Here is a 7,500-nt window from a genome sequence, read left to right on the forward strand (position 1 = left end):
TCCATCTCTCTCTCTCCCTCCATCTCTCTCTCTCCATCTCTCTCTCTCCATCTCTCTCTCTCTCCATCTCTCTCTCTCTATCTCTCTCTCTCCATCTCTCTCTCTACATCTCTCTCTCTCCATCTCTCTCCCTCGATCTCTCTCTCTCCATCTCTCTCTCTCCCTCCATCTCTCTCTCTCCATCTCACTCTCTCCATGTCTCTCTCTCTCTCTCCATCTCTCTCCATCTCTCTCTCTCCATCTCTCTCTCCATCTCTCTCTCTCCATCTCTCTCTCTCTCTCTCCATCTCTCTCTCTCCATCTCTCTCTCTCTACATCTCTCTCTCTCCCTCCATCTCTCTCTCTCCATCTCTCTCTCTCCATCTCTCTCTCCATCTCTTTCTCTCTCTCCAGGGTTTGCTGTATGTATCTGATGTTGATCTGAAGGACGCTGGAGTAGATGATCCCAGTCACAGAGACACCATACTCTTTCAGCTGCTGCGGCACAGACAGACACTAGACCCACACTCTGGTAACACACACACCTAACACACACATGTAGACACACACACACAATGCGCGCACACACACACGTATGCACATACACACACATGCACCGATACACACACACACACATACACACTCGTCTAACCTGTGCCCTTTGTGGTCCTGTCTCAGGTATGGTGGAGGAGCGGAGGGTGAGCAGGAAGTATTCTCTGGGCTCGTCTCTGGACTTGGTGAGAACATAGAATATAGAACATAGAATATAGAACATAGAATATAGAACATAGAATATAGAACATAGAATATAGAACATATAATATAGAACATAAAACATTGAATATAGAACATAGGTCATAGAACATACAACCCAGACTGGTTCTATCCCTTCTCCCCCAAGTGTGCATTCCTTCACTCTCCTCGCCAATACAACGCGATGAGGGGCAGTGAACAAGTGCACACTTCAGGGAGAAGGGGGCAAAACAGAATTGGGCTAATGAGATGAGAAATAATTAATCTACGGCATCAATCAGTAGAATCTCTAGAAGATGAATAGAACTCTTCCCAGTCAATATAAGTGAATATCACCCCTGGATTAGGTTGCTCATATTGTCTACAAGATGAATAGAACTCTTCCCAGTCAATAGAAGTGAATATCACCCCTGGATCAGGTTTCTCATATTGTCTACAAGATGAATAGAACTCTTCCCAGTCAATAGAAGTTAATATAACCCCTGGATCAGGTTGCTCATATTGTCTGCACAGTCTCTCCAATGGCTCTACGTTCATTTTTTCTGTTCTGGCTCTATAGGTGAAACCCAGGAAGGATCTGTTCCGTCAGAGTGTTCTGCCCCGCCTTCGACGCAAGGTCACAGTCTCCGCCTCCTGTTCACAGCTCCACCCACTGGAGGAGGGGCTGAGCCAGGGACACACCCCCAAGCAGGACCACGGACAGACAAGGAAACGCAGGTACAGAAATGGGATTATACACTTTCATATCAACAGACTGGGAGGGTTGGAGGGTGTGTGTGTGTGGGAGGGTTGGAGGGTGTGTGTGTGTGTGTGTCTGTGTGCAAGTGTGTGTGTGTGTGGTTTATCATTAACCTCACCGTCATAAACACAGCCCTTTAAACAGGAGTGTGTCAACAGAACAGTAATGAATGGAGCAGGGACTATGTGTACGTCTAGGTGTCTGTCTGTCCTGTCTGTCCTATCTGTCTGTCTGTCTGTCTGTCTGTCTGTCTGTCTGTCCTATCTGTCTGTCCTATCTGTATGTCTGTCCTATCTGTCTCTCTCTCTGTCTGTCTGTCTGTCTGTCTGTCTGTCCTGTCTGTCCTGTCTGTCCTGTCTGTCCTGTCTGTCTGTCCTGTCTGTCTCTCTCTCTCTCTCTGTGTCTGTCTGTCTGTCTGTCTGTCCTGTCTGTCTGTCTCTCTCTCTCTCTCTCTGTGTCTGTCTGTCTGTCTTCTCATAGTTGTTTGTTTACCTCATATTATTAAACCCTACATGTTTGTTACAATGCCTTCAGAAATGATTATTCACACACCTTGACTTGTTCCACATTTTGTTGTGTTAGACTGAATTAAAATGTATTAATACCCCATAATGTCAAAGTGGAATTATGTTTTTTCAAATGTTGTACTAATTACTTAAAAATGAAACTGAAATGTCTTGAGTCAATAAGTATTCAACCCCTTTGTTATGGCAAGACTAAATAAGTTCAGGAGTAAATATGTGCTTAACAAGTCACATAATAAGTTGCATGGACTCACTCTGTGTGCAATATTAGTGTTTAACATGATTTTTGAATGACTGCCTCATCTCTGTACCCCACACATACAATTATCTGTAAGGTCCCTCAGTCGAGCAGTGAATTTCAAACACAGATTGAACCACAAAGACCAGAGAGGTTTTCCAATGCCTCGCAAAGAAGGGCACCTATTGGTAGATGGGTAAAAATTAAAAAAAGTAGACATTGAATATCCCTTTGAGCATGGTGAAGTCATTAATTCCACTTTGGATGGTGTATCAATACACCCAGTTACTACAAAGATACAAGCATCCTTCCTAACTTGTTTCCAGGAGAGGAAGGAAACCGCTCAGAGATTTCACCATGAGGCCAATTGTGACTTTAAAACAGTTACAGAGTTTAATGGCTGTGATAGGAGAACATTGAGGATGGATCAACAACATTGTAGTAACTCAACAATACTAACCTAAATGACAGAGTGAAAAGAAGGAAGCTTGTACAGAATATAAATAGTCCAAAATATGCATCCTGTTTGCAGTAAGGCACTAAAGTAAAACTGCAAAAAAAGGTCCTGAATACAAAGCGTTATGTTTGGGGCAAATTCAACACAACACATCACTGAGTACCACTCTTATTTTCAAACATGGCGGTGGCTGCATCATGTTATGGGTATGCTTGTCATCGGCAAGGACTAAGGAATGTTATAGGATAAAAATAAATGGAATAAAGCTAAGTACAGGCAAAATCCTAGAGGAAAACCTGGTTCAGTCTGCTTTCCAACAGACACTGGCAGACAAATTCACCTTTCAGCAGGACAATAACCTAAAACACAAGGCCAAATATACAGTGGAGTTGCTTACCTATATGACATTGAATGTTTCTGAGTGGCCTAGTTACAGTTTGGACTTAAATCGTCTTGATAATCTATGGCAAGACTTAAACATGGCTGTCTAGCAAGGATCAACAACCAGCTTGACAGAGTTTAAAGAATTATTAAAAGAACAATCTGCAAATATTATACAATCCAGATGTGGAAAGCTCTTAGAGACTTACCCAGAAAGGCTCACAGATGTAATCGCTGACAAAGGTGATTCTAACATGTATTGACTCAGGGGTGTGAATACTTATGTAAATGAGATATTTCTGTATTTTATTCAATAAATTAGCACAACATTTTTTTTTAAACATCACTGTCATTATGATGGGTGAGTTTTTATTTTAATCCATTTTGAATTCAGGCTGTAACACAACAAAATGTGGAATAAGTCAAACGGTATGAATACTTTCTGACGGCACTGTATATGGGATTTTCACAGTTCTTTTCTCAGACCTCAACTCCTCGCAACAATCTCTCAAGTTTGGACGGACATTTTTTACCACGTAAATGACTTTGCATTTCAGTTGTGCAAAACAAAGCAAAGTTATTCTACTCAGGTATAAAGAAGACTCTCTACCATGGACAGCCATTCACAGCTAGACTAGAGATAAACAGGCTGCATACTGTCTCTACCATGGACAGCCATTCAGAGCTAGACTAGAGATAAACAGGCTGCATAATATTTCTTGCCAGATGCAAATAACAACCAAACATCCTTGTCGTCTTCATGTCAGTCAAGTCTGGGCCTGTCGGTTCAGCTGTTAAACTTCACAGGAGGAACAACACGCAGCTGAAATTCTCTGAGTGAGAGAGAGAGGGAGAGAGAGATAACTTTCCCTGGCTCCACTTTCATAAATCAGTAACAACCTGGTGAAGTGTAGCTCTTGACCCTGAGTGTGTGTGTGTGTGTGCGTGCGTGCAAGTCTGTATGCGTGTGCACATCTGTGTGTGTTTGCGTATGTGTCTACATCCGTGTGTGTGTTCCACCCCCCGCCTGGGTATAATGGTATTGCCCTGGAGAGAACAGTGTGTGAGTACAGGACCATTGAGCCATAACCTCCTGTCAGGATAATAAAACGAGATTATGTCTGTCTGTCTACTGTTCTAGTCCATTCACTAACAACAGTCTGTCTGTCTGTCTGTCTACTGTTCTAGTCCATTCACTAACAACAGTCTGTCTTGTCTGTCTGTCGGTCTGTCTGTCTGTCTACTGTTCTAGTCCATTCACTAACAACAGTCTGTCTGTCTGTCTGTCTGTCTGTCTGTCTGTCTGTCTGTCTGTCTGTCTGTCTGTCTGTCTGTCTGTCTGTCTGTCTACTGTTCTAGTCCATTCACTAACAACTGTCTGTCTGTCTGTCTGTCTCTTTGTCTGTCTGTCTGTCTGTCTTTCTGTCTGTCTGTCTGTCTGTCTGTCTGTCTGTCTGTCTACTGTTCTAGTCCATTCACTAACAACAGTCTGTCTGTCTGTCTGTCTGTCTGTCTGTCTGTCTGTCTACTGTTCTAGTCCATTCACTAACAACAGTCTGTCTGTCTGTCTGTCTGTCTACTGTTCTAGTCCATTCACTAACAACTGTCTGTCTGTCTGTCTGTCTGTCTGTCTGTCTGTCTGTCTGTCTGTCTGTCTGTCTGTCTGTCTACTGTTCTAGTCCATTCACTAACAACTGTCTGTCTGTCTGTCTGTCTGTCTGTCTGTCTGTCTGTCTACTGTTCTAGTCCATTCACTAACAACTGACATGGTGCTGACAGACCTAACTAATAGAAGGGATTTGGGTTGAAATCAGCAGGCGTGTGGAATTAACCTGGATTTACAGGTGTGTGTGTGTGTGTGTGTGTGGGGGGGGGGGGGGGGGGGAATCCGAGGAATGTTGGAGACAGCGCTGTTACAGTGTCAGGGAGGGGAGGAACGGGAGAGATAAGTCAGGAAACGTGTGAGGACTCATCAGAAACACACACACACAGCGAAAAACTGGAGGCACGGGAGAGGGATACTTCCTCGCGTTGTAGTTTGGGTTGTGTGTGTTGTGAGAGTGCGTGCGGTGGTGTGAACTTTGGATCTCTGCTTGCGGCAACTGGCCCGAAAAAAAAATGTCCGTCCGAATTTGAGAGACTTTTGCCAGGACTCGAGATCTCGCAGGTAAGCGTTGTCAATATTATTTGTAAAAAATGTAGTAGGCTAAAGTTATCTACATGTAGTTTTGTGACTTTTGGAGTAATGGGCGTTACGTTTCTTGTTGCAGCTGAATGCTTGTGATTGGTAGTGTTGCGACAGCCTAGCCTAGAACCAGATGTTGAACAACTGATTTTTATATAATAATATAATCGTTGTTTATTGAAAACGGAGGACAAGACAAACAATAGACCTAGCCTACCAACTGTAACAATCGAGACTAATGTCAGTTGCACATACAGGTAGGCTATTACTCACCTGTAGTTGAGCAAATCAGTTATCATTGCGACAAGACATGATAAGACATATTCCCTGGTACAGGACAGATGTTTTGTAATGGCTCACACTCATTTCCGTTGTATAAGGGCGGGTTTGCGACATGGGGCTGCCCGGGTAGAAAACTAGCCTACTGTAGTCAAAATACGGGACAACGCCCCTCCTCGGACCGACTGACACACAGTAGGCTTAATGGACTAACTCTCACCCAATTTTGTTCAACAAACTAGTTCGATAGGCCTACAAATATAATAGTCTGCTTAGGTTATTGTAGGCCTGTGTAGGTGCATTGCCATATGGGGGGGGGGGGGGGGGGGGATGGGGGGGGGGGTTCTCCATTGTAAAGTTTGTGATTTAAAGGGACAAAGCAGTTGGTGCATCCGTTTTTGGACTTATGAATGAATGATATGTACCCATTGATTCTTGAAGAATATATAAATGCATCATGAGCATAGTTCAAGTGTCGTACCCCATCAGAACCCAAAATATAAGCTTGTTTCACTCCAACGTTTGTAAACTAAGAAAATGTAAACAAACACTGTATAGCCTCATAACATGGTTAAAACTATCATTTTGATATCATGGATGGTCAGTCCTTGCATTCATAGCTCTGTCTATGAATTTGAGTGGTTCCAGCGTCATCCATCAGCTTTTCACCAAGCCAGGGGCGGGGAGGACACTTGTTTTATTGTTTCTACTGCTAAGGGAATGATTTAAACGGATCCTAGATACGTGTTTAAAAGTCCAAGTGGAACATCAGAAAGAGGTTAATACGCATCCCCATGGCAACCACATCCCCCCTGTCCATTCCGCTGGTCCCAAACACACAGGCCGGTAATGTCTCGTGCGTCCGGTTGGGAGGCAGCAGAACGGTCAGGCTGCAGGAGTGTTGGAACTGGAAGGAAACAGGAAATGGCTATTCAAAGACGGAAAGACAGACATCTCCTCTTCGCGCAGTGAACACACATAGCCTAGTTAACCTTGGGCCGGTGCAGTGAACACACATAGCCTAGTTAACCTTGGGCCTGTTAATTTTTGGCAGCGGCCTCCATCCCGTGTGCGCTCCTGAGGGCGTCATTGACAGGGATCTCTCTCTCTATCCTGTGCGCGTCACCGCGGGACTCAGCTGGTCCGAACACTACTCACTTGCTTTCTGCTTAGACATTCTGATTTTCTCCTTCAAAACCTATGTGACCTATAACGGCAACGCCTCGCAGATATCAAATCAACAAGTCAACAACCTTTGACAGATCTTATCACACATTAATCCGATTTTGATTGATGATGTCCTATGGAACTTAAGGGGGCGTGGCGGGAGGGAGGGAGCAGGTTGACACCTGGTGAGAGAAGGGTGCAATTGCAGCCTGCTATTCGGGCCGTTCCTGCATGTGGGCATTCCTCTTTATACTTCTATTGGTCCATGTTGAAGCAGGACCGGCGGGAGGCGGGGCACTCCAGTACAGTAGGTGGCGTTAAGGCATAATAACGTTGAATGCCCGCTGCCGATATACCCCGCAGAAGAAGGGGCGGGGGGGGCGACAATGGTAGCTAGCTAGCGTGTTTTCCCGCAGTTCTGTTAACGACGGCGAGGGCAGGTGTTTGGCAAGGCTTTAAACAAAAGGGTCAAACACAGTCTTTAGTAAAGAGAAGGAGAGAGAGAGAGACAGAAAGACAGACAGAGAGAGGAGGATGTGAGAGACAGACAGAGAGAGGAGGATGTGAGAGAGAGACAGAGAGAGGAGTATGTGAGAGACAGACAGAGAGAGGAGGATGTGAGAGTCAGACAGAGAGAGGAGGATGTGAGAGTCAGACAGAGAGAGGAGGATGTGAGAGACAGACAGAGAAGAGGATGTGAGAGACAGACAGAGAGAGGAGGATGTGAGAGACAGACAGAGAAGAGGATGTGAGAGACAGACAGAGAGAGGAGGATGTGAGAGTCAGACAGAGAGAGGA

At 44.6% G+C, this 7,500-nt stretch overlaps 1 protein-coding gene across 2 annotated transcripts in view; it reads left to right on the forward strand.

Moving 5' to 3' along the window:
• Positions 1-4,997: 4,997 nt before the first annotated feature.
• LOC311115961 (breast cancer anti-estrogen resistance protein 3 homolog) overlaps positions 4,998-7,500 on the forward strand; it is a 14,985-nt gene continuing 12,482 nt past the window's right edge. For both annotated transcript variants that reach the window (XM_084191079.1, XM_084191080.1), the window contains exon 1: positions 4,998-5,238. The gene's annotated coding sequence lies outside the window, so the exon portion shown is untranslated. The remainder of the gene's footprint in view (positions 5,239-7,500) is intronic.

The sequence above is a fragment of the Coregonus lavaretus genome, assembly GCF_964263955.1.
Source record: "Coregonus lavaretus genome assembly, contig: HAP1_SCAFFOLD_5124, whole genome shotgun sequence".
Lineage (NCBI taxonomy): Eukaryota > Metazoa > Chordata > Actinopteri > Salmoniformes > Salmonidae > Coregonus > Coregonus lavaretus.